The sequence below is a fragment of the Taeniopygia guttata genome, chromosome 1 (assembly GCF_048771995.1).
Source record: "Taeniopygia guttata chromosome 1, bTaeGut7.mat, whole genome shotgun sequence".
Lineage (NCBI taxonomy): Eukaryota > Metazoa > Chordata > Aves > Passeriformes > Estrildidae > Taeniopygia > Taeniopygia guttata.
Window position 1 is genome coordinate 13,991,015 of NC_133024.1, and position 27,651 is coordinate 14,018,665.

At 39.3% G+C, this 27,651-nt stretch overlaps 1 protein-coding gene across 3 annotated transcripts in view; it reads left to right on the forward strand.

Annotated features, from left to right (window-relative positions):
* Nucleotides 1-27,651, forward strand: part of HTR1F (5-hydroxytryptamine receptor 1F) — a 104,575-nt gene that overhangs the window by 27,113 nt on the left and 49,811 nt on the right. For all 3 annotated transcript variants that reach the window (XM_030263244.4, XM_041713515.2, XM_002191572.7), the window contains one exon: nucleotides 22,017-22,117. The gene's annotated coding sequence lies outside the window, so the exon portion shown is untranslated. The remainder of the gene's footprint in view (nucleotides 1-22,016; nucleotides 22,118-27,651) is intronic.

Genomic DNA, 27,651 nt, shown 5'->3' on the forward strand with positions numbered 1-27,651 from the left:
GGTTAATAACTAAACCATTAAGGAAGGGCCATTGAGGTGGTGCTGTTTTGATTCGGTGTTATTTTCATATTTTTTAGACCCTTTATCTTTCTGCTATTTTCTTCCACCCTTTTGCAAAATCCTCAGAGAACTGTAGAATTAACAAAAGATTTTAGCAGAGTGGCTGGAGTGATGGGGCAGAAACCACAGCCTACAGAGCTGGACACAGCTTTATGGCTTAAAACTAAAGGAAGTGTTAGTTCTTCTATAAAGCCAGAAGTAATCAGTAAAATACAGTTGTAGCATTGTCATCAGACCTCCAGCGAGGCATTACACAGCCAGTTTATATCTGAGCAGCAAGCTATACTGTTTTACAAGCTTTTAGAAATTTTAACAGCGTTTACGTACAGGATACATACCTGCTGAATATACCAGGGAATGCATCTGTGTGAGATGCTTTTTTTTTTACCCTCCAAAACAGGTATGTAGACTAAAGCACCTGAGCTCCATAATAACCTCCCATTGCCCCTTGGATATGATTCAGCTCAGATCTCCAGTGAGATCTCTGGGGACATCACAACTTCGGACTTTGGCTTGTCTGCTATGACTTCTGGCAGCACTATCAATTATTTCAAGAGGTAAAGCCCAGGATCCACTGAAACCTGGGAAAAGTTAATTTTACATACACTGAAACAGCCATTGTTAGCTTGGGCTGGATTTGAAGCATGAGCTTGAAAAAGCAGCTTTAACCACAATTCCCAATTCCCTAACAGCCCAGGGACAAGAAAAAAAAAAAAATAAAGGCATAGATAAGGAGGAAATACAGGGAATCCGCTTGCCCTTCCCTCTGGTTTTCCAAAGTATCATTTTTTTGTGGTTCAGAATGCCAAAAACTTGTCAGCAAGGGGTTTGGAACAAGGTCATGCTGAGGGTTGGAACAAGGACAAAGGGGTTTCTGAGGTGGTGCCTGGACTGCCCCAAGCACAGGGACCAGACCCAGATCCAACCTGATCCTTTCTAACCCCACAAAACCACAAGACAGCTCTCTTCCCTGTGGCAGGGCTTTTTTTGCTCCTCCTGGCCTCAAACTTTCAAAGAGGAGAGAAAATGTTTTTTGTTTTTAGATGCACATAACGCATCAGTACCATGCATCAATGTGCATAAATAGAAGCCTAAAGTTTTCATTTTGATGCATGCCAGTAGCTTATGTTTCTCTCATGGCATTGCCTCAAGCATGAATTTTAGCACAGGTGCAGAACAGAATCTTTGAATTTGCATTGGTGTTTTAAGCACTGTGTGTTCCCTTCAGAATTCTTATTGCATTTTGGATGTGTGTCTAAGAGAATCCAGTGTGAAGTTGATCTAACCTATTATTTGTATAAGTGGTTTGGACAGTCACTATTTTATTAGCTGTTAAATCATTTAGCCTGTGCTTTGTTTTTGCTGTTATGTGCTGGAAACACAAATTACAAGATTCTTGTAAGGGTAAGCCAATATTTATTCACTTTTGGTTTACCACAGGGGTGGATGGAGGTGGCACAGTCAGCCGCTGCTCTTACACACTTATGGCTACCAAAGGTGGTTCTGGCGAGTTTGCCTTTCGGGGTGGGGTTTTTTGTTTGTTTCTCTTAATACTGTGCAAATTAAAGTAGTCTCTATCATTCGGGAAGAATGTGGAGTCAGAAAACCCAGTAGCCCAGCTGGAGAAATTTAAGAATATTTCTTTTGCTTTATTTTCCAGCTACAGTAGCTCTAATGGCAGAAGCATTAACACATTGGATCAATAGCCAAATGAAATCTACAGTTCTGGTCCTTTTTTCAATCTTCAGTAGATGAGCAGGGAAAAGGAGGAATAGGAAACAAAAAGTTTAAAAAAAAACCCTCAGAGACCTAAAAGATGAATTTCTCTTGTTCTCATTTAAAATTAAATTTGCGAGATGATTAATGTGGGGCTGTTTAGTCATGGTAATTTCAGATTTGGCACAGTCCTTTGTGTACTGTGCACAGATCAGGAAAGGTCTATATCCAATTTCCAAAATTCTCACTTGAGACATGAACTAAATAACATACACTCTCTATTGTAGTTTAGCACACACCTTCAAAAGAGATGTACTACTACGGAAGAGATCTTTTCCATGACTGTGAGAATGGCAGCCAGTTGCAGCAATTGCAGAGATCCAGAACAGTTACAGGCCCCCTAAAAAACTTCCTTTATGGTGGCTCCTGACTGTGGTGAGGAGCTGCTGCTGAGCACAGGGCTGTAGGCTCTGCTCAGAGCTCTGAACTGACCCAAAAGTAGAACCTCAGGTATTTGGCTGCTGCAGGAGGTTTCAGAGGAGGGACCTGCAAAAAGAATGAGCTACCTAGCATCTCCTCAGCCAGATGGACTCTAGACTACATGTTTAAGTAGCAAAGAACTCCCTTACCCCCATTTCCTCAGTATAAAATTAAAATCCTAGCTTAGTAGGAAAGATTTGCCAAGTGATATTTCTGATCCACTTTAAAGCATGCTGGATTTATCACAGCCAATCTTCAGTCCAGCCAGATATTCATACAAAAGATAGCAATTCAGCCACCATGTATTTTCTATAAATCTAGTTTTTTAATGAAGTTATATCAACTGGAGCCATTGAGACAAGATTTTAGTATGTCATTTAGAAACCTATCCAGGCAGGTCATCCCACACTCTCTTTGTAGCCAATAAAGTGAAAAAGACAAAATTCTCTCATCTGTTTCAGACATTTTACTTTCAAATGTAAAGCACTGCACCCTAGAAAGACTATTGAACATAAAGAAAATGAAAAATAAAACCACCCTCATAGTTTATACATCTTTGCATTACATGCATCCAAAGAGGAACAACAGAGCTGGGGAAGGGTTTAGAGCAGCAGCTGAGGGAACTGGGATTGTTTATCCTGGAGAAAAGGAGGCTCAGGGGAACCTTATCACTCTGCAATTCCCTGAAGGAAGGGTGCAGCCAGGTGGGGATTGGTCTTTTCTCCCAAGTAACAAGTGACAGGACAAGAGGAAGCAGCCTCAAGTTGTACCAGACAAGGCTTAGATTGGATATCACAAAATATTTTCTGATTGGAAAAAGCTGTCAAGCCCTTGAACAGGCTGCCCACAGAAGTGCTGGAGTCACCATCCCTGGAGGTGTTTAAAAGATGTGCAGATGTGGTGCTTAGGACAGGGTATGGTGGAGGACTGGGCAATGCTGGCTTAATGCTTGGACTCAAGGGTCTTTTCAAGCCTAAACACTTCTATGCATCTACATTTAAGGAAATTTCTCTCTTCCCTTAAAGTTTTAAGCCTTCTGGAGAACTAAATTTCCATTAAAAGTAGAAATCACATCACTTCTTTTAAATGGATGGATTAAGGTTATATAAAAATCACGCTCCTCTCAGAATTGTGTCACTGGAATGCTGCGTTAACTTCCTCAAGTAAAGGGACTCTCTTACAGTAAAAATATTCTCAGTCACAAGCTAAGCTAGTTCAGGATCCTTAAAGTGGAATGGGGATTTTATGAACATTTACTCCTCCTAAATAAAATTATTATAAAATAATCAAGCCACAAAGTTCATTTCAAGGAAGCATAATATGAGAGAAGAACACTACACTGAGCATAAAGGATGTCTGGCTGATGTGAAAAACTTTTAATTCCACCACATATTCTCTTCCAGACGTAGAGATAGCTCACCCATGACACTGTCTGGGATTGTTTTAGCTTCTAGCATTACAAGATTAATTAGTTGTTCATCAACTGCGACACCCTTCAAGATGATATTGCCACTATTGTGGCTTTTAAATAAATTTCTGACATTTCATACTTGTTGGATCTCATCTCCTGATTGCTTAGCTTCCTTGTTATAGCCCAAATTGTCTTTACTTACATTACTCCTTCAATAACTCCTAAAAGAAATTCTTGACACACCAAACCATCCTTGCACAGCATTTCTGTTCACTATAAGCATTTTGTTTCAGCACTCCAGTTATTAGTTTTCTATGCAGCAATATATTCTCTAGCTTTTCATGCATTTGAAATTGTAAAGCTCTGGTAGAACTCTTAAATTTTCAGATAAACTTTTCTTCACAAGGCTCTATTTGTCTAGTACTGAGAGCTGCCCACCTCCTTCTATTATCAATGCATCTGAGTGCACATGCTCCAGTGGCAAAAATGTTGTTTAGCTAGTGCTACTTTCAGCCATCAAAATACTTTGCAAACATTGTCTTTGGACGCTGCAAGGATAAGATTTTGGAGTATCATTAAGTGCCTTTAACATCAAGAAATACCAAGGAAAATAGATGGCACAAAGCTTTTGAAGGAGCACAAGGTTGTGATTTGAACACACTTCTCTCTGTCTTCAGGCTGTTTGAATCTCTTCTTACCTTGACAAGCTGTGCTTTGGTGACATACATCAGACATTGTAATAATCATTTTCTAATGCATTTTGAAAATATGTAGGTATTGAAAACACGTTGGTGTAGAATGGGGCTGTTCAGCTTTTATGTGTCTCGTCAGGGAGAGAACATCATCTGCTCTTCCCTCCATCTTCCCATGCCTCCTCCATCCCACATTATTTTCAGCATCCTCACAGCTCAATATTCTCCAAGGAGTGACTTGTGTTTAGTCCCTGCAAGCATATCAGAAGTAGACTTGTGGGAGTCATGGAATGTAGTTTTTTGTAATCTGTCACTATTAGGGAATACAACAGTAGCTTTTTGGCTTTTACACATTGTGAATATCTTCAAATTTTTGCAATTAAATGTGCTTTGTTTGATGGTGCCATTTGTACGTTTACCTGTTTCTTCCCCATAGCTAAACATTACCTGATAAATAGTCTGGTTATAGACAGGAGATCAGAGCAAGGTCTGCAACATTACACTACAAAGCTATATGAAGAACTTCCAGATCATCCTCTAGTATGGCAGCTTGGAGTGGTATTTTTAACACTGACTTTGTTTTTGAAAACACCTACTCTAAAGAAAAATCAAGGATGAAATTGTTTATACATTCAGAATCTCTTCACTTTACAGTACTTCTATTATATTCAAATTCTTGTTTGTTTTGGCTCTTGTGCACATTAAATGTCTAAAAGCTTCATAAGTCTGCATATTGTGTCCAACTTAATTATATTAGTTCTGCCTTTTTTTTTAATGACTTTAATCCGAAAGAGTGGATTTGGCAACCAAACCCTTGTCAGGGTATGTCTTGCTGTTGTAATCACGATCACCAACCTGCGTGGGCCACATTTTAGGTCTTATATGAGTCTCAGGAAAGTTTGGAAGTTTTAGTTGAACAGTGAATGAGATTTATGCTTTTATCCTTAAATATGACCTTGCACAATGCTGCCTAACATGACTGGAGCTCTTGGGTTTCTATGCCAAGGGGCAATAACACATTCTCGCAAAAAAAAAAGAAAAAAAAAAGGGGGGGGGGAAGCTATTTTACAGTTTAGGAGATGGAATCTCATCCCTAATCACTGTTTCATTAGGGATCAATAACAAGAATTCATACTATTTCCATAGAGATTATGTCAAAGAAATGGCTAAGAAGAGGAAAGTCTGGTTGCACTGGTCAATCAGCATTTGGCTTTGAGTTGTTGGTGTGATGAAGGTATGGAAGAAGTTAATGACATCAGAAAATGTTTTAGGCAAGATAATTTTGGAAGAGAAAAAGACTGCTTTTAAAGATTTCACTGAAATAGTACTTGGATACTTTTCTGGTAATTCACATTCTGAAAAAAAATAATGTAAGTTAGAATGAGTACAGAGGAAGAATAGAAAAATTATTAAAGGAATGGAAAAGTTAAAGAGCTTGGACAGTTTTGTCATATCAAAGCTGAGAGGGAGCAAATAGGAAAATAAGATCTATTTCAAAGGCATCAGTAAAAATTCAAGTAAATACAAACTCGTAATGCAACAGATAGAACTGGAAGCTGGACATCGAAAAAAAGTTGCTTTCATGCTTATCGGCGTGAAACTCTGGATCAATCTTCCAGACAAAGCAGTTGGGATGAGGAACTCTTGCTCTTTTAAAACATGGTTCAATCACATTACGCAGGGATTTATAAGCCTAAGAATTGCTGCAGACTGAAAAACAAGTCTGTACTACAGGTTCTTGAGTTGTTGCAGAAGTACAGTCAAAAAATTTTTAATAGCAATTAAAAAATTGTACACTTATACTGTATTAAACCTCTGCATCAGAATTTCTTTTGTTTATCCACCAAGAGCAAGAAAGTTCTTTCCACCTTTGACACATCATTTGTTTTCCAAGCTTTTTTTCCTTCTGCCCCAAATCCTGCGAGATTAAGTCTAGAGTGTCTTTCAGTATTCAGTTTTACTGCCCCAAGTTTGGCCCCATTGACTGGCTGCAGCTCAAAACAGGCTGTGAGTAGCAAGCGCCAGCTTCCCTGCCAAAATTGAATTCCCAGGTCTAGGGGCAGCAATACCCCTGCACTTCCCTCAGGCTAAGCCAAACCATTTCAGTACCAGCTGAGAAAAGCAAAAATAAATAAAATAAAATAAAGCAGTTCACTACCTTGAGCAAGAGAGAAAATCTTTTGGAGCTCTGTACAATTCTTGCATCATATCACCTACTATTGCAAGTACTTAGTCTTTTACAATATTTTGTTTGTCCATGGCTTCTGCCATATTATCACATATGGCCTGTGTCTTGGTAACAGCATTATAAAGCAATTTGCTCCTGGACTGCATGCAAACATTCAAAGTAGATGTTTTGCAGACCTTCTAAATCAGGCACCTGTAGTCAAACAGCCTGTGCATGCAGGAGGCTGCCACAGGTTTCCAAACCATTAATAGCATATAAAAGAAATTTATCCTGTAAAATAAATAATTGTAGATGTGGATAGTATGTTTATATAGGTGCTCTGAAACAGCAGCTGAGCTCTTCTGAAGTTGATAGTATTTACCTCAGGCCAGGAGCACTGTTCAAGCTCCGTTTGAAAATAATTGGCAGCACACCCTATATAACTTACTCTGAGAATTAGCTTGCTAAAACACAGTAATAGGCATCAATTTCCTAATACCCTTCCAGCTCAGCATTTTTAACACCTTCCCCTTGACCAGCAGCTCTAGCTGACAATAAACTCCTGAGACCTTTTCCTACTTATGAAAATGCATTAAAGTTACTCACTGCACAGAGAGCTCAGCAAGCTTCTTCCCCTTCCTTGATGGCTTTGACTGGCCTTGGCCTCTCCCCAGCTTCACTTGGAAATTTCTCCTTCCCCAGGTGGCCTCCAAAACCCACCTGGCTCCAGCCAGTCCCGTGACCTCCCCTCCCAGCCCACTCCATGACCTTTCTCTGCCCTTGCCCACAGGGCCCAGTTGGATTCAGCTGGGGCTGATCTGCCCCCACCACGCTCCTTACCTGAGTCAACCATGTAGAGCAGCAGGGAATGCACTCAGCAGACAATTTTATCAATTCCATAATTGGAATTGTTTTAACTGAACAAAACATGCTGCAAAATGAGTAGGCAGTAATGGTAACTATTATCACTTGCAGTATTCATGTGCAGTGACAAGGCAGTATGACCTAACTGCAGCTCTCCTGTAGTTCAGCTATTATAGACATCACAGCTGTGATTTCCAAGAATGGTCTTGGCAGTTTGGACATGCTGCTGCCAAAAATAATAAGTGAATTGTAAGTTCAGTGTCACAGCCAGCTTTAAATATTAATTTGTCCTCTGATTTTGTTAACCAAGATCTAAGATCTCTGCTTTTACTTTTCTGTAATCACAGTCTTTGCTGAAAGAGGATCTTGGGGATGTATGCAGGAGGATTCCTTCTCAAAATAGGAATAGTTCAAAACTTAAATCACCCTACCATATAAATGGAGGAGCAAATTCTACATAAAAGCAGAATTCGTATGCTGACTGAAAGCAAACAGGGAAGGAAAAAAAAAAGAAAACATCTATATCCCTTATTTAATAATGGGTGTTCATTACAGTTTTCAAAAGTGTGATCTCCTCTAGCTACACATTATGGTTTAAAAAATATGATGGAACTCCCCAGGTGTGGGAGTTACAATATAGACTATCAAGGAAAACAATATATAAACAGATACAAATCAAAACAGAGAAAGACAATCTATTTAATCATTTACATAGGGCTGTAGTACTTTATGATTTCTTCCAAATATCAATCACTATAATATCAGAGATTAGTTTTCTCCATAGAGTAGTACTTTTAGAGACAATCATCTACTAATTAGTATTAATTAAGATCATAAAAGATGAAGTATTGTATAGAAGGCAACTCTCTATGGTGAGAAACATTAAAGCATCTGTCTGCTTAATGGGTTGAATCCTGTCTAAGCACTCAAGCCCACCCTTCTATCAGCATCCATACTGGCCATCCCTTGCATCCTGCACTCAACCTGGCTCTTTTCCTGCTTCCCAGGAATTTAGAAATGGAGCCTGAAACACAGATTTCAGACATGACACTGCAAGAATTTGGACCACGTTGCACAGTAGGTCTCTGTTTCCAAGTGTTGCTGATTACTTTTAAATTCAAGATTGAAAAATACATTCAAGCTAGGGAATCTGTGGGAAGCTGTGAGCTAGGTACATCTATTGATGGGTTCTTCAGGTCAGAAATGTTCTTTCCCCTTCTAGCAGTCCCATCCTGGAGATCAGGATTGTCCCTGCATGCTGGAAGCGTGTCCTTGGTGCACTTGTTATCAGGGGAAAACAAAAAAAAAAAAAGGAGGGAAACTGGAAAAAGAAACTAGAAAACCTACAGATCATAACTGATGATAACAACAGGGAAGGAGATTAAACAGGATCTTTGGCAGGAGAATTTAAGCCACCATCAACCTTGGAGATAACATCCAGTAAGCAACAAAAGAGCTGACAACAAATGTCGCAGCCCTGAGCCAGAGCAGCCAAGCCCCTCAAAGGGAGAGGTGACAGAGGATGCTGATGCCCTCAGTGTCCTGACAGGGGGTCCAGCCTTTCTGTGGAGAGAGAGATGAGGGATAGGAGAGCAAGGTTCAGGAGACAGACAGTTCTCATATATACATATACTGGAGGAATGGGGTGAAAAGATAGATCAGCGTGTTTGTAGATGATTCTAGCGTCAAACCCTTAATTTGGAAGGAGAACATCAGCCAGCAGGTTGGACTGCATGCTGGGTGGAAAGTAGTGAGGAAGATGAAAGGGAAAAATAACAAAAAGAAGCAGCAGCTAATGGAATCAATTTCTGAAAATGAGCCTAAAGAGTTAGAGATGCATGTCCCTGCCATGTAGAGGTCTAAACGTGTAGGAGGAGAGTGGGGGTGGGAGTTCATGCAGGCAGAATCTGACATCCAATACTGACTCTGTCTACTGTCTAAAGTTGTTGAAACCCCATCCTAAAGAAAGCATGCTTTTGCAGAGATACTCTTCTAACAATTTCTTCACTTCAAACACGGAATAAAAGAAATTCAGGAAAAAACTTTTTCAAATCATGATGGAATTAAACACACAATTAAAAGGTGACTGTTAAAGCAGGTATCACCTGAGCTTATTTTCGTTTTCTAAATCCAAGTAACAGTGTGAAATCAATATAAAAGAGAGAAAGAGTTCATTGCTAGAAGATCATTTAAACAAGGAGCTTCTTAAGAGATGTAAAGCAACTTCAGTATTATGCAATCCCAGTCACTCAGCAGGGTGTCAGAGACCTACTCTCTTCACTGATATCCCTCCAGACTATACCAATACTTGAAACACTGCAAAACATTTATTTATGCTTTTGTAGTTTATAGTGATCACAAAGAAAAGCCGTCCCTGGTTTCTAAAGTGTTAGGAAACAAATCCTATCCAGTTTTGTGAGGCAGTCTCTCCTGCAGATGCTGTTGTGAACTCACAGAGCAGAGTCACAAGTTCTGGGCCTTATTTGCAGCCATACAATCCCACTGCTCCCTGAAGAGAAAACAACACATGCAGTGGAGATCAGAAACACATAATAGCAGAGACCCAGATCCCTGGAGACAAACTAACAGCAGAATAAATGCTCTGAGTCATGAAATAGCCAAAAGGACAACTACTGACACGAGGTAAAGCTAAAGTCTGTCAGAGTTTGGGCATTTTTGCATTAGCAAAGAGCTTAAACAATCAAAAGAAATCTTGTTAAACACCTGTTCCTTGTATTTCCTGCTGTTGCATCCAGACGTTATTTATATTCTGTTCTTTCCTTAATTAGTTTTCAGGTTACAATATCATATCACCCTCACAGTCAGAATCCTGCTTCTTCTTTTGTTCAACCTTTTTACTGAGATCTGGAGACTCTTGGTGTCTCATTCCTTCACTCATATGCAAATATATACATAGCTATAGATACATCTAATACCCTGTTATGCATTTTCTTCATGATCTGAAGATGCTTTTTTAACATGCTATTCCTGTGCTTGTGAATAATGAGGACCAATATCGAGGAATTTTAAGACACACAATATAAAAATATTTACTCCAAATGCTCAGAACAAAAGTACCCTTTAAAAAAAACAGCTGTGTCTTGTTTTCTGCTAACAAACAGGAGAAAAAGAGATGAAAAAGCTGCACTGATCTCTGGATGCTGAAATTGGCTGGGTCACTTAATCAAGCATCAAATCATTTAGTGTGAACATAAAGGAGAGCTGTAGCATTCAGGTTTTCCTTCAGTTTTTGAGAGGGCATTATTTAAGTCAGAGTGTACCCAGAAGATGAGGAGGAGGAGGAGGATAGGGATGAAGAGAGAAGCCTTTGGAAATTGCCTTTGACTTTTGCCTCTTCCCTCACGCTTTCTCCCTCCCCTTTCCTTCTTCCACTCACGTTTGTTCTCCTCACTTTGAGCAGCCTCCCTTGAAACTCCATTCCTACTGTCACCACCCAGCATTCACCCTACTTGTACCTACTCTCCTCTCTATCTTCCTGGCACATCTGGAGCCACCTGCTCTATTTTATCATCAATCCTTCCCTTACCTGCCAAGCAAATATGTTAGGAGGGAAAATAAACATAATTATTGAATTCTCATTGCCAAGCTCCTTAAATGTAAGGAGCCTGAAATGCAGCCTTCACCAGAGTTCAGCAACACCTTCCTCTTTCAAAAGCATCCATATGCTAGTCGGTTTTGTCAGCAGAAGTCCTCAAGGTCCTGCACCAACCAGCAGTAAATCTTAGTCTTCAGATCAGCATCAGCTATAGGCATTCACTATGTAGGCATTACAAACCATATGCTCGAGTCTGCCAGTGCTGGAGCCCCACATATTCCATTTGGCTACCCCAGAAGTGCAGAGTCTCAGTGTGCAGGGTCACTCTCCTCCTTCCTATTTCCCCTAAAACAGCCAGAGCAGCAAATGTGACCTTCCTCCCCGTTTTACCACTATCCTTCCCTCTGACTCCCCTTCCCAAATCTTGGCCAGACCAGACCCTCGTCCTTGGGATGAAAGATTTCAACCGTGGCTCCACCACTGACACACCTTAAGCACGTTCTGTCTCAGCTGTTACTATCCCCACTACTAAACCAGATATTAGTCACTGCAGAGACCTTTCCCACGGCAGAAATCCTATCTCCTCACTGAGCCACGTGGGTCCTGTGGTATTTAGGAGTAAATCTAATTGCTTAGGCTCTTTGAGCACAAATCCCAATACCACCAGCATTAACCACATCCATGCAGACCATGGCTAGTTATGAGCCATTTGCCTTATCTCCAGCATTGCTCATCCAAACTTTTCTTCTGTGGAATCCTCCAGTCCCTGAAGGTTATGGTTAAGCTGTGGGCTAGCAAAATCCCCCTTTCTTGCCCAGCACTGTTCCATTGCTGTGCCCTCTTTCCTGTGTCTCTTGCCCTGCAAAGCAGCTTGAGAACAAGCTGAGTAGGGCAAAATAGAATCTTGGCTTAAGTCACTCCTTCCCAGGCAAAGAAGAGCAGCCATGGGTGCATTTTTCCAAGCCAACTTTGTGTTCCAGTCCCCACAAGCAGATCAGATGCTGCCAGAGATGGAGATGTCAGCAGTTGCTAGGAGCAGTTTTGAGGCAGTCACAATCTCCACAGAAGCCACCCTGGGGCAAGTGCCAGCCCTCCTTTGCATCACATGAGGTGAGATACAGCAAGACTATCAGCTTGCACATCTCTGGAAACACACAGCCAGGTGTTCCAGTCTTGACAAGTGCCACATTGGCTAAGAGAGGCTTCAAACAACAGGGTCTGTCCAAAAACCCTGGGATCTTTCCTGTCTCAATCTCCTTGTTTAGAGGAGTTGATATTTTAAGACTATTTTCTTCCCAGCTAGCTGAGCTTGCAGTTCTGCCTTAACTCTCCAGTCAGGATAATGAGACATTTGGTTAGACCTCACCATTTCTGGCTCAGGTTATACCTTGCTTCAACATTGCAAACTATTTTAAGAGGTGGGAGAAGGGATTTTTGGAAAGGGAAGTATTACTCATGATTGAAAAGTAAGCAGTTCTGTCTTCAGAAGCCAAGGCGGGAGGATATGAACCTGAGGTTTAGGACAGGAAAATAATGAGATGAAACACTTATCTGCCTTTTCACTATATATCCAGGTTTCTTAAAGATGTGTTTTCTCTGAGGGAATCTGAATATGAAACTCTGAGGTGTTCTGCACATTTTTTCCTTTACCTCACAGGGTTTATCTGAATTTTTGCAGCAGCAAATCTTGGTTTCAGATTCTTGAACTACCCATAAACAATAGTGGAAAATTTATGGTGGAGCAAGCACAATATAAAGAACTCATTTCATAAGAATATAAAAGAAAATATTCTAGATTACTCCCCAAGAAATGCTCTGTGTGCACTTCAATATTTTCAATATAAAACTGATTATCTAATCTTCTGCATGAACACTGTGTACTTAAAATCAATAGCATTTTTTCAATTTTAAAACCTTCATATTTTGAAGACTGATCTTTCTTCTACCTGTACATTCTTATCCTTTGCAATGTTAAAAGATGCTGAGGACAATGAAAAATTTGTTTTCTGTTTGCTGGAACTGAGTGAAAGAACCAGTTTCAAGTATGATTAGTTACAGTAGCTTTGCCTACCTTCATGCCCTCCACTGCTTACCTCATTCCAGCCACTTGTCCTTCTCTGACCTCTCCTTGCTTACTCTCTGTGCTTCCCCCTGGCAGGGAAGTTGGAACTCGATGATCTTTGAGGAATTCAAGCCATTCTAGGATTCTATCGAATGTCCTATTCATCAGTAGGACAGGCAGGAAATGTCCTGCCATTGGTATTTGTCTGCTTCACAGAACATCTACCACTTCTTGACAGATTGTGTGGATTTTTCCATTAAGAAAGGAACAGATTTACTCACTTCTTGAAAAAAGCACTTTCATCCATTGTTGCTACCTACAGCTTCTTCAAGGCAGGTACTTAAATACTAAGAAGTTTTAGGTCCTAAAAGTTTCTAACAAGCTGAAAGCACTTCTGCAGGTCTTGCACTCAGATCCATATCTCCTCCTCTCTCTTGCCTTTCCCTATTGTTAGATGCTCGGTTTCTCAAAAGTTCTATGTATGGTGATTTGATGAGCTGTATCTTGAAAATTCCCAACTTTTCTGTAATCTACATGTTCCCCAGAGAACTCGCAAGCCTAAAAAGTTTAGCTGCAAATACGTCAGCCTGAACCAAAGAGGTGCAGATTGAAGGCAGTGACTCACTAGCTCACGATGAAGTGGCTTTGTGCACTCCGGTTTCTCCCACATTAAACAGTTCTAGGAGAAAAAGTTGTGGGGCTGGAGACTATTTTGGGGTTTTTGCTTATGTGAAGACTTCTGCTCCCATATGAGCTTCTGGTTTTGTACAAAATGAAGTAAACCTAGTAAACCTTTTTCACAAAGAAATATAGTTAATAAATTCCGTATTCTATCATCCATTTTTTCTTGGAATTTGCCAATATAGGCTCAAGTGTGCACAGATATCACCACCAAGTCTACAAAGGAAAAAAGAAAATTTCTGTAAGAGAGAGTGATCTGACAAATGTTCACATTTATTTAAGCCTGGAGAAACTGGATGAGGTGCAAGTGACCATCCTTAACACTGAAAACTTATCTAGTTTCTGATCCACAGTGAAAGGGAGCGCTGGCAAATTTCAAATCTTTCAACAGAGAATGGACAACAGATAGTGCAGCTATCTCAGCAAGTGGAGCAAATGAAAAATAAAGTGGTTTCACTCACAGCAAAAGTCGAGCCATTAAGAATTTGCAGCCTGTAGCTGGAGAGGGCTGAATGAATGTTTTTGTCTCAGAGTAAATAATAGCAGCAATGGTCTGTGACTTACACTGGAATACAGTAATTACCATGCTGGATCATAGTGGTACCTCACCTTTAATCAAAACCAGGCAGAACACTAAACTGGCCACCCTGGGCTGGAAAAGGACAAGGAAGAGAAGGGCATTTTCTACATTTGGTACTAGAAACTGAACTGTGTGATTTTTGAGCCCTAGCACATCATTTTTAAACTAAACCCTACTGTGATGTGTGGACACTTTTAATGGATAGACAGATGCAACTTAGTACACAATTCAGCAAAAGATTTTGGAGGGCTTTTCCCTGAAAATATTTTAGATAAATCTAAACATCTTTACCTAAATCTGTGGTCTCTTTAGTTGATAAAGCTTTTATCCCAAATGTAAAACAAAGCTGGCTATTTCTGCCTCCACTGTCTTTTAAATAGAAATGCAATTACTTTTGAGCAACTTTCAGGTACAAAGCCAAAATAAAGAGTGCAAAGCATTTTCAAAACTCCCATATTTCTATGGCATTAAAAATTGATTTCTTCATAAAAGAAGTCCTATTTTTCCTCATTTAATTACAAACCTCTCTACAGTGTTCTCAAATACATCAACAGAAAACACTCTACGTTCAGAAAGTTAGAAGTGATTTATAACTACATATTAAAATTATGTGCTTGAGATGTAAGCTCAGCCAGGCTGCCAGTGAATTTTCCTAAACAGATCCATATTTTGGATATGGCTTAAAGATTGGAGTGCTGAAACAAAATGTAATTTAGCAGAATGAAGAGCAATTCTTTGACTGTAAATCACCATTAAACACATGTTTCAAAAGGTACCTCTGGCAGCAGCATCCTTTGGAGCTGCATACATCAGGGCCTCACAAACACCAACCAGTTTTGAAAATATTGTGTAGAAGTTGAGATTCTTAAATTGAATTTAATTGAAAGCAGCAGTGAAGGATAATATAAACATTTATGCTAGCTCTACAGGCCTTCTCTGGAAGAAAAACATAATCAAGTACCTTTAGTGGCCCCCTGCTGTATTCATCACCATTTCTGTGTTTCACAACTGGAACTCTTCCCCAAAAACTCTTCCAACAGCAGCACCTGCATCAGGAAGAAAGGAGTTAAAAAGCCTTAAAATATTTCTGTAAGCAAGCATGGTAAATAGACTTAACATGTTTCTGTAAGCCAGCATGGTGTCTGGAAACCCAAACTCTGAGAGTAAAGATGAACCAACACCAAAGTTGTTTGTCTCCAAAGGGTTGCCAAGCCACCGATAAAGCTTATGGCAAGATTCCCTTTCATTTTCCAAGAACTTTGTCTCTCTTAAGTCTTGCATCACCAGTAGCTATATTTTAAAAGAGAATTACTATTTCAGGAAAGTTTGAGCCATATGATAACTTTGCTAGAAGAATGTTACACAGGACTGAAGGGCTGCCTGCTCTAGAGACATGACCTTTTGATATGTCAGACATTTGTCTGTTATACCAGTCCAGAAAAAACATACACATTATTTAATCCCATACTTAGTCCTCTGTCTGTTAATCCCTGTCTTTCTTCACTAGAAGTGCTCTGATTGAGTGATTAAATGACAAGAAAATGAACTCATTTTAGCAACAGAGCTTTTGCAGAAAGATCCTGGTGTACACCATAAACTTAGATGACCAAGAACCAACAGGTTACATCAACAAGTCTATTAATACAGCTAAAAATGTTATTTGCCTTTAATTCTGAGTCTGAAGCATTTCAATATTCCCTAAGTCACAGATTGTTCTTCAAATTACTTTGAAAAAGACATTTTTCTCACCAAAATGAGAGCCCAAAATTTGTCATGGGAGAGACATACAGAGATGTGGAACTGTGGTTATAACTTTGTTGGCAGAGAAGGAGGTAGTTTTACTGCATATTTCTTCATTAATTAAAATAAACATACTTTCTCCTTGAAAGTAGAGTTCAGGTTTTATTTTCAGTCTTAATCCAGAAATCATCTTTTTCAGTTTCCTGATCTGTCAAGGTTTGACAGACAAGTCCTGAAAATTGTGACAAAACTCTGTGGTTTCCATTAGAAGTCTGAAGATAATTCATATCACTCTGGCTCAGCTTTACCACTTTTTGGAACTCTTGAGTCACTTCTGACCTTGTTGCAAGGCTTGAGGAATGTAGAATTGTTGTTTAAAGTAGACAAAGGGGCATTTTCATGAAATTTCCTCTACTTACGTGACTCACTGAGGAATGATCCATACAGAAGAGCATAAAGCAAATCTGACTTTTTGGCCTTCCTTATTGTGTCCTATCTCCTCAGACTTCAACCTTTCAAAGAATGCTAGGGCTAGAATAAAATGTCTTTCCAAGTAGTTCACAGCCCTAGATGGGAGCTTACAGGTTCTTTATGATACAACGTTCATTTCCATGAGAAAAAGTTCTCTCGGTCATGGTTAATCAATGCCTGGGAGCCTAAATGGTTATAAATATTGTATCCATTATTTGGATTTATGTTTCATAATTGATTCATCCCAAAGCAAAAGGGAGGGGAACACACGCTGACATAATTCTGTTGTAATTCCACTTCAATTATGTAATTCTTTAACCTTACTAGCCAAACTGGTACCAGTTTGACATTAAGAAGTGGGAATGCTCACAGATGGTGAGGGCTTGCTTAGCCACTGCTACTTCCACACTTGTGTGGTGTATGTGAGGATACAGTGATTCAGTTTACAGTTTAATACAAACATCAAAAGCTCTGATGAGGAGAAAGAAACAATCCCACAAGTGTAATCTCTTTTGGGTTTTCTTGGGTTTTTGGTTTTTTTTTTTTGGAGTTAAAAGTGATTCCTCTTTGTAACTTCACACTCCCTTGTGCATTATGAGCCAACTAAGTTTATGTAGTCCTCATGGCAGAAATGGGTCTTTAGGAACAGTAAAGAAATCAGTTTTTCATCCTGTTCAACAACCAACAATTTTCCCTTGCCATAAGGTGAGGACAGATGTGGGAGGCAGGCTAAGTTCCTGGAGCAGCAGAGGCAGGCACAAAGCATCCACAGCCTAATCAAGACAGGCCAGGCAATCTCATCTTTGTGCATCTCCTGCCCAGCCCTTCTTTAAATCCTCATCTGCAATTAGTGATGACATGTTTCTAATCCTCTTCATACAAGCCATCAGAGGATTGTAACTTCATATGTGAAATGCCAGGGGAAGAAAAATACAGAACAAGAATCCTGCCTTCTTACAAAAGCATTCAATAGCAAGGAAGGAGGAACTAAAAAACAAAAAAAAAAAACAGACTGCAAGGTAGTTTGTTTAGAACTAAATAACTCCAGAAAAACAACTGGGCTTTTGTTCCTTTGTGGGATTGAGATCTTGTTTGAGGGTGCAATTTATGCCTGCAAAATTTCATACTGAAGTAGTTGCACTTGTGAGCAGGTATTATCCTCTTCAGATAATAAAGGAAATAATGGTAACAATCAAATTTGTTTCTAGAATGGAACAGTAGCTTGAAAACTGTCAACAAGGATTATTCACAAAACCAACTATCCTACATATTTAACTCTTTGTTTTGCTGCCACTTTCTAGATTGCAAAGTTTTCTTTTAATTTTATGACAATGAACACTGGAAAGGGATCTTTTTTTAATACACAGATGATGTCATATAATGCGTCACCCTCAAATAATGTATATTTATCATACTCAGATAAATGTTATTATTATCATCATCACCATCATTCCTATACAGAGAAAATACATTTTGAACACATTTCTCTTTTTTTCCACTTGTGGCAGGGAGTTTTTGACATTTGAGCATCGACTCTTTCTTCTTATTTTATGCATTTGCCCTCTGGCCATTGTCAACCCCTGCAGTCTGAATAATGAATTCCTCTTTATTGCACTGACAGTGTGCTGTCATTATTGCAGACTTCTTCTCCTCTGGAAGGCTGGTTTGTAAGTTATTTCTGAAAAGATATACTACATATGTGTTTGGGATTTATAGGACTGTACTGATCCATCTTTTTCTGGAACATCAGATGCAGCCACTGTAAATTTAAAGAAAAAGAGAATTCTGATCCAGCTATGGATGTCAAGCCATTTTAGGGAGTATTATCTGCTTCTAACTCCTTGCTACTTTTGTACAGGAAACACAAACTCAGCCCATTATCACAGAGAGATTTCTGTTTGCCTTTGCAGTAAGATTGTAATTTTATTTATGCCACCTTCACTTCCTGCTGCCTTTTGAGAAGACAAAAACGTGTGTGTGATCTTGAACTTAGATCTTCTGCATGATAGGAAATGATGCTGCCAGCTGAGCCTTTAAAACAGCTGTTGGATTCATGGAAAGCTGTTTTTCTTCCATAATTATCCTAGAAAAAGGTACAATTTAAAAAGTCTTACTTAGGATCCTCCACACAGTAAGAAAGTCACTTTTTTTCTTCTCATGGAATTATTGCAGATGCTATTTTTAACTGCAAAAAAAGCTTTCCTTTCACACATTTCACAAGATTTTTCCAGTTGTGTTTCACAAGACCAAAGCCCTCATAATATCAATATCTTTGCTAAGAAAGGAGGGCAGGAACTGATAGTTCTGGGTTTTCATCACTGGCAGACTTCAACCTGCATAACAAATATTCAGACTTGAAGTAGGAGTACCCTGAGGCTTGAGAAGCAATGGAAACAATAAATGTGTTTCAGAGCTGGAAGCAGGTCCAGAATTTCTTCTGCTGGACTACCTTCCTAGAGGAAGTTGCTGCCACATAAAAACTGAGACTACTGGGATTTTGAGCAGATGTGAAATGATTTTATACTGGGTGAAAAGAAGTTTGGGTTTTGTTCAGAACTATTAAGTCCTCATAAGTACAAAACAACTGCAAATCTTTTAAAAGCTTAGCTTCTGTTTATTAAACAAAAGAGAGAGTTCATAGGACTTGGGGTAAGTCCCCTTTTTTTCTGCTTATGTGGGGATGTTCTACCATAACAAAAATTACTCTAATTGTAAATTACCTATTGATAGTTCCAAAAATCCTTATTTCTGCAGTTTTGTAATGTCTTCTTCTCTGTCTTCGGCTGCATTTAGCACTACTCTAAACCCAGCCTCACTTAACTCATTGACCATTACCTGGGTTTTTTCTGATGCATAAAAGAAAGCATAAATCCATATGAACATTGCTTTCCAGCTATGTAAAATTCATCTTAGAGATGTCTGTTCAGTTCTTGTGCTGATCCGCTAGGTCCAGGGTACTTACATTTTAATTAAGCCAAAAATGATAAGGTAATGATAATGAAATTATAATGATAATGATAAATGAATAGGTAAAACAGCTCCATCCATGCAGCTGTATCATCAACAAGGACTCCCACATCTTTCCCATTCAGACAAGGTCTTCCCAAGAGCTTGTAGGCAGCTTGCAAATCTCCCTGCACAGGAGTGGCTGGCAGCACTCCAAACAAGATAACAGGGAGCAAATAGGGAGCAAATCTAAGCAGCCAGTGGGCCTCCAGATCCACTTCAGAGGTCACTTTCTGCATTCAGACAAGAATGACGTCATTGGATGGCAGTGCCAACAATTAAATTCTTGACTGTGTAACCACATGCATGTCAGAAATACTCCTTTTTGCATTTAAGGACAAGGAGAGAAATAGGGAATGCAGTTGGAGGTGGCCTGACTACAAAGAGCTGTGTTGAGATGAAGATGAAAATGTGAAGATGCAGAAGCTGAAAAAGAAGAGAAAGTGAAAAGGACGGGCTGCAGGGGTAAAGCATGCATGAAAAAGACTTTGTGCTTGTGAAGAAACAGAGCCTTCTTATTTGTTAAAAAAGCCAAATAAAATCTCTGAGGTGTTTAGGTGCTGACTAGGTGTTCTGATACATAAAATTTCTTACCTGGGAATAAAGGTGCAAGATCTCAAACAAGAACTAAAGCCAGCTTCCTCTTCATCCACCCCTTAAGATGGAAATCCTTCTGAGCATTTTAAGATAACCCAAAAATTATCCCAGCTCTTGTGCACTCCTGCAGTCTCATTCAGAGCAGAGTTTTCCCACATCTGAAGGAGTGTGGTGAGAGAAAAGGATGGAGGCAATGGTTGCAACAACTTCCAAACAAAACCAGAAAAAAGGGCCACTCTGCCTCTACCTCAGTCAGTTACTGATGGTCATATGGTGGATGCTCAATGAGATACAGCCAAGTAGGTCATTATGTCCTGAGTGCTGCATTTTCCCACAGCAAGTCATACTGGCCCCTCTGCCTTCTGTCCTTGCCTAGAGAGAGAAATCTGAATTACAAAGTAGAGTGGGAAAAACAGAGCACAGGTACTCATTTTACTTTTTAAATTCTATTATTACTGCCAATAAGTTACATTTTGAAGGTTAATGTTCTATACAAAGGAGACTTAATTTTTGAAAAATGTCTTATGTCTACCAGTGGCATGGGTACAAAAGTATAAAAACTTTTACTTTTCCAAGTTTTTGCAAAACAGGCAGCACTGATGTTGTAACTCATGATTTGCTGGGTGATCTCACCCTCCCATTAGCAATAATGAAAACAGAACTTTCCAAAGTTGCCCTGACAACCTCAAGAAGCCACACGACCTACTATCCTAGCCTAGCCCACAGAGCAATAGAATCAATAAGGCTGGAAAAGAACCCCAAGATCATCAAATACAACCCTTGACCAAACACCACCTTTTCAACTAAACCACAGCACTAAGTGCCTCATCCAGTCATTTCTTTAACACCTCCAGGGAAATTAGCCATAATGCCAACAAACGTGTCTGTAACCATCCTCAAAACCTGCCCCACGAACACTCTGAGCTGAAAGAACTCATCTGATACCAACTAACAGCCAAAAGTTAGCATAATTATATTCTGGATAAATTACCATGCTATTTGATAATGTGTGAAAAATTATTAGGTTTTATCATTTTTTTCCCAGAAAATCAATGACATTTCCTTATTTCTTTTGTCATTTTGTCTTCTTTTTGTTCATTTTTCTCACTGACTGCTATTCTCCTTTGAAACAAGAACTGCTTTTGTTATCTGATTTTCTACATTTTAAGCACATTAGCTATTTAAAGATACTATATTTAAAATTAAATCAGCCTGCTCTTGGTAGAATGATATATTTCTGCACTACACAGTGGAGACTTTTCACAGTGCATATTCTTTTGCATTATAGTTCCTCTTTAGGCAGTTGCTTGCTGCGAGACACTGCTAACTGGAAAAAAAAAAAAAGAGAGATATTAAAGTTGGGAGAATGCAAGAAACAATGCCTTGCAGTTCAAATATCACATACTCTGGCATGTCTATCTCTTTAGCTAAATCACAGCAAGTTAATAATGCACAATGCCAAGTGCCCCGGGCTCCTGCTGCAGCCAGTGGGAGTTGACAATTAGCACCTGACAGATGCACTCGGTGCTAAAAGCTTGAGACACACTAAAACTGCTGGTTTGGCCAAACAGCTCAGGCTTCCTTCCCTCTTTCCTTTAACTGGTCATTTATCTTCAGGAAAGTACAAGTCAGGCCTTTCGATTTCTTGAGTTCCTCAAGTGGAGTCGATTTCTGGCGTGTCCAATCCTGCAAGGCCCTTTCTGGTCGTTAGCTCATTCCAAAGTATTTCTGTCATCACCAGCTATGCTCTTATGTGAACTCTGAGTGGGGGGAGCTCCTAGCACTGGTCTCTAAGCTTTTAAACAATCATTCCCAGTTATATGAAGAGATCCTGAAAAGTACAGTTTAGGCCTTTCTGAAAAATCTTTTTCTTCCTCTGAAGCGGACATCATTCATTGTCATTTACAGAGCCTATATTATGGTTTTTTTGCAGGTTTTTGGCAGTATCCAGTGTTGCTAAGGCTGATTGAATTCCTACTACCAGTCCTATTCCCAAAGGCAGCTTTTCTAAGGTGATTCCTGACACAGGAGATGGTGAGTTGCTTTTTACCCTCACACACAGAGACTTCATACACGTGTATGTGATGTACCTGCTTTAGAGATCAAATTCATTTGGTTGGGTCTTCAATAGGAATTCTGCAAAGCAGGTTGAATACAGAGTTTTGCTGACCTCTGCCAGACTGACCTTTTCTTGAAGTAATACAGGAGGAGAAAAGTCTGCACTGCAAAAAGCCTCAAGTGGGAGCAGGGAAATGCAGCCAAGTGAGGGTTGACCTCTGGGGTTATTGAAGGCTTAATGGGGCAATCTGAGCACACTCAGTGCAGTGGAAAGCTGCAGAGCAGCCAGGAAAAGATGTCAAAGTGGACAATCAGTTTAGAAAAGGAGAGCAGTGGCTGACAGAAGGATGACTGAATAAATGAAGTATGTCCAGCCCAGTCAGAGAAATTCAGGCACCACAGAAGAAGCTTAGTCTGCAGTCCTAGTCTGAGCGACCTTCTCCACAGCCTTGGACATTTAAACACTCAACAGCTACTTTAACTGAGAGGAAAGAAACAATGGTGCCAATATAATGCTTCATTGCACAGATATATTTTAAAGACTTAACCTTTGCAAGACATTTTGAAGATGGAAAGCCCAGTAGCACAATGATATTTTGTGAGAAGACTTTTCTCAAATTTTGCATTAGCAAAATGCGTGATTTTATTTATGGTTTTGCCTTCTGCCGTTTTACCAAGTGACTTTTTCCATAGCCTAATTGTAGATTTTTAACAACAAAGATGAAATCCCAAAATCCTTGTTTCCTGTAGTCATTCAAATACAACCACTTAACATTGATAGTGTTTCAGAAAGGACAATTGGTTTGAATACAAAAATGTTTAAAAACAGAAGGATAAAACTTCCTGCTGCAGTATCGGGAGAAAAAATTGTCATTTAACACGGAGACATGTGAATAATAAAGCAGAAAGAAACAAAGTAAATCTTCAGCAATCATTTAATTGCCTGAGAAAATGAACATGAAATATGATTGCTCATAAATGAACATGAAAATTTCACATGTTGAGACAGAGTAGACACGTGCCACTGTTTGACAGTCAGAGACTTTCTAAGGTATTTAATCACATTGTTTTGTTTTTTTTTTTTTCACTAGAGAAAGAAAAAGCCCTTTAAGGCTGATGTGTTCCCATGTTCAGTTCTCCTTACCCTCATCTATATCTACACAAGCTCTGACCCCTATCATCTCAGGATTGTGTCCACACTCTGAAAGATACAGCAAATTGCACTTTAAAAGTCTGACAATAAGAGGCAAAGACAAGGTTTCTGCATTTGTAATAATAGAAAAAAATTAAAAATATCACTGGGTAGCTGTAAAATAGATTAAAGTCACCCAGTTAGTTCATGGTACTGTTAATGAAACAAACAGATTTTAGTCAAAACTAGATCAGAATAGGGCCAGTTGCAGCCCTTACAAGCCTTTGCTGCTTCCATGAAGAATGTATACAAAAAGACAAAGTACCCAGACTTGTATTATTTCCTACTTCTAAACTGGATTTTACCTGGGCCAGGATTTCCTCCAGCTGCCATCTGTACACTTCATAGAGAAGAGGAAGACTTTTATTCTGTACCTGGGAAGTTCAGCAGATTCAGGTGTGGGGAATGCTTGGTTTGAAAGCTTCTCTTTTCTTTACTCTTGTCATTTTTAAAACCTATTTACTCTCTTCTAGTTACTGGTGTTTATGTAATGAAAGAGAAATTTTGGCTGTTCCGTAATTCTACTATAATACCTGTGGTGACATTAGAAAGAGAAATTACCTGGTAGGAGAAAATGAAAGTGAAGCATAAACAGGGCTTCTGTTTCTCATGGAAATGGTTTTCCTGGCTGCATGCTTGTTTCCAAAAGACAATGACAGGCTGGCAGCTTGGAGAAAACAGGTCTTGACAGCACATGTTAGTGAGCCAAGCATTTTCTAACACCTTGTGTCACACAAAGCACTTTCATACCATCTGTGCTCCAGCAGTGAAGGGCTGTTCTGTCCCAGGCACAGCCTTTTGTCTTTGCATAGGCACGGCAAGCAGAGAGCAGGTTTACAACACCCGTCTGAGGCTGGATGTGTGTCAGCTCCTCCGGCAAATCCTCTGTGTGTCCCTGAGTGCCCACAGCCTGCCAGGAGCACCAGCACTCCTCAGCAGACAGGCAGAGAGGAGTCAGATGGGAACTGGTTTTCTTCTTTAATGCTGCCTTGCCTGGCTGAAGATAAAAAATAAAGATGGGAGGGAGAGGAAGAGGGAATGCAGTTCAAAGGCAAGCACGTGCCTCATTAGTGGTAACTATGCAAGTTCCTTTTACTCTATAATATTTTTCAGCACCTTTTCAAATATTTCTTTTTAAGAAAGGATTTTATAAGGACAACATATTTCTAAGATAAATATAAGTAGCACAATCTGCAACATAAATAGAGACCAGGAGGGTAATTAGAAAGCGTATCTTGATTACAATAAATTGCCTTTGTTGAGCAGCTCTGGTGTTTGCCATTAATAAGTTGCAGGTTTCTCAGTGCTGGAAGAAGGAAAATCATTAAAACTAACACTTACGTAAGTAGCATAAAGGATTATCCCTGGTATCATTATCAGGCATAGGTTTTGTGCAAGTAAACTCCCATATGCCTATGGCAGTTTAAAAGTAACTAAGTTGCCAAAATTTTATGTGATTTGTCAGAATTTAAAAAAAAGAAAAAAAAAAAAGAAAAAAAGGCAAGATCTCTGGAAAGAGAAAACAGCCTCTCCCATGCAGTAAGTAAGCCCTAAATGCAGTCTCTCCTTCCAGTATTGTCATCTTTGAGGCTCAATATTTTTCTCATTATCATCCCTTTTTCATGGATTTTTTTTTCTTACTCTAATGAATATCTCGGGCACATAGATATTTTCTTGGCTATCTTGCTTCATTTTGCTGATGGAAGCAGCCTTTTAATTTAAGACATTATTATTAAAAGTAATGCATGAAAGGCTTATCTGAAAGATATATTGGGTTGGCAAGAGATGCAAATCAAAATACAACTGTCTAGGTACTCAATTATATATTTTAATGGCAGAATTTGAGAAAAGCTCAGGCAGGAAGGAAAAAGATACTTATCAGCATCTACCATTTTAATTACCAGCATATTGGTAGACTGTTCCTATATCTCATACCCCTCAATAAGGCTGAGACTGAAGCTGGGTCAGTGGACAGCAGTTGGCTTGTGAAATCTCCATCCTTGGAATACACAGACAGCAGTTTTTCAGAAGCACAAGATATCCTTGCATTTTTTTTTCTCCCACGGATTAAGTGCTTGCATCTTCCAACATCTGGTAGGCTATTTCATCTTTTGTAATCCATGTAAACATTTACCATCTACTTACCTTTGAATGGACTCCATAATTTTTTTCTTTGGTGTCTCAGGAGATACTCTCTGTGACTTACCCTGACGGTGCTCCACAGGAATGCACATTCCCAGTGGAGTGATGCCTCCACTGGGGCACTCATCAGACATTCAGCTGTCCCAAATATAGTTGGGACAGCTGAATGTCTCATGGGGATTACTTTTAGGTTTCAAATTTGCAGGGCTTTCCTTCTTAGTTCAGTACAACCCAAGTTACTGAAGTTTATTGAAGAGGGCAAGAGCTCCTGTACATGACCAGAGAGAATGCCAGCAAGTTTAACCCCTGCAGTGCCCCACAGAACTCAGCCTTAGCTCTTTGGAGCTGATATGTTCCTTACTGCTCAGCCTCCTGGCAGCCACCTCAATCTAAGACCTTTGCAATGCAGCAGAGGTTGCAGGGATCTCTGTAATGCTGGGATCTGGGATCAAGCATCCTGAACAAGTACAAGATCAGAAAATAGGTACACAGATTCTTCTAAAACATGAATGAAGACTCTCTGTAACTTACTCCTTCCTAAAGGGGAATGTAATGCAGATTTTAGGAGCCAGCCCTTAAGCTCACCTATCGTTGTGCATGTAAGGAAAGCAAATGTGCTCTGAAAGAAACCTCAAGGTCATGGAGTACTCTGCTTCCCTGTAGAAGCACCTCCAGCAGGACAGAGAATAAGCTTGTCATCTCACTCTGTAATTGATTCATATCTAATACACATCTTAATTTTATTTTTTAGTTGCTGTCAATCTTTTTATTTTATAGCAGTCTGTCAGTTGCAAACTGGCTTGATGGTCAAACAAAACATCACCACATAAATATTAATGTTTCTTTATTTGTAGTGGCTCACCTTAAACAATTTTTGGTGTTTGTAGGAAGCAACAATGCTGGTAGTGGTAAGTTTTGTCCCAGCACTGAGCTAGAGCTCATCACAACTCTTGGATCATCTACTTCTATTTCTGATCTCTGTACCTGCACTCTTTTAACATATGCACCAACCTAGACTTTTAACAGCAGCTTAACAAGAAGTCATCATGGCAGAAAAAAGTTTAAAAAGGAAAGCTGAAATGAAGGGAAAGTTCCGATTTAAAATGGAAAACTGAAAAGAAGATAGGCCCTGCTTGCATTAGAGTTTCATTTTGGCATAGTTCCCATTAATATAGAATAATTGCTTCAGCAGGGCTTTTTTGTTCAAATATTTAGAAATTTGCCTGACATTCACTCACATCTTAACAGCCTTAGCTACTTTAAGAAGGATTGATAATTTAGAGATTGTTTTACTTTCATACAATAGAGTTAATTCAAAGAGTTTTATCAAAATTCTCACCTGTTAAATTTGACTTTGAGGTTATTTTAATTATACTGGAACCTTCTAACTTGTTAAAAAAGTCACTGAGATGCCAAACTTCAATCAGAAATTCAGGACAATTGGTACAGACACTGAGGCAGAAGAAGAGGACCTATCAGAAGACTGTACTTAATGAGATTTCCACAAGACATCTGAAAAGCTGACCTTTGCCAAGTGCTTCTTTTATCATGTATTGCCAGAAATATGTTACTTCTTTAGGTTATGTATCTGCAGTAGAGTCTATCAGCTGAAATCATGCAAGTTGTAATTCTGCTGAAGTCAGTGCACTCTGGGGAGGACAATTTTAGCTACAAATGAATAGGGTCATTTACAGTTAAGGGAAAGCAAGTTACCACTACTTCAGTAAAATGCATACACTTATAATAATAGGGGAAAGAAATGTTCAGACTTTGAAAATGTGTTTTTTAAAATCATGGTAACTACAATATATTTAATAAGTTGGTGTCCTGTTTTGAACATAGTGTTGTCATCACCTAAACATGTTTAGTTGAATTAAACCAAGCTCAGTTATTGCAGATAAGGTGGGTAAAGCAAAGCTCAGCAGATTCACTTTCTAAAAGCTCAGCAAATAAATGCTCAAATTTGGGATTTTAGTAAGGACCTAAGATGCAGTACTAAAAGGTTTTTTCTCTTGCACTTCAATCTGCTTCAGGGAAGATACACCTTTTTCCCTTTCAAAAAGTTGACATTCTCAGGACACTAAACACCAGGACTATGCTGTAGTAGGATCAATTAAAATCTATTAGAATCTATTCCTGCTGACTATCACAACAACAGCTTTCCCACCAGAAAATT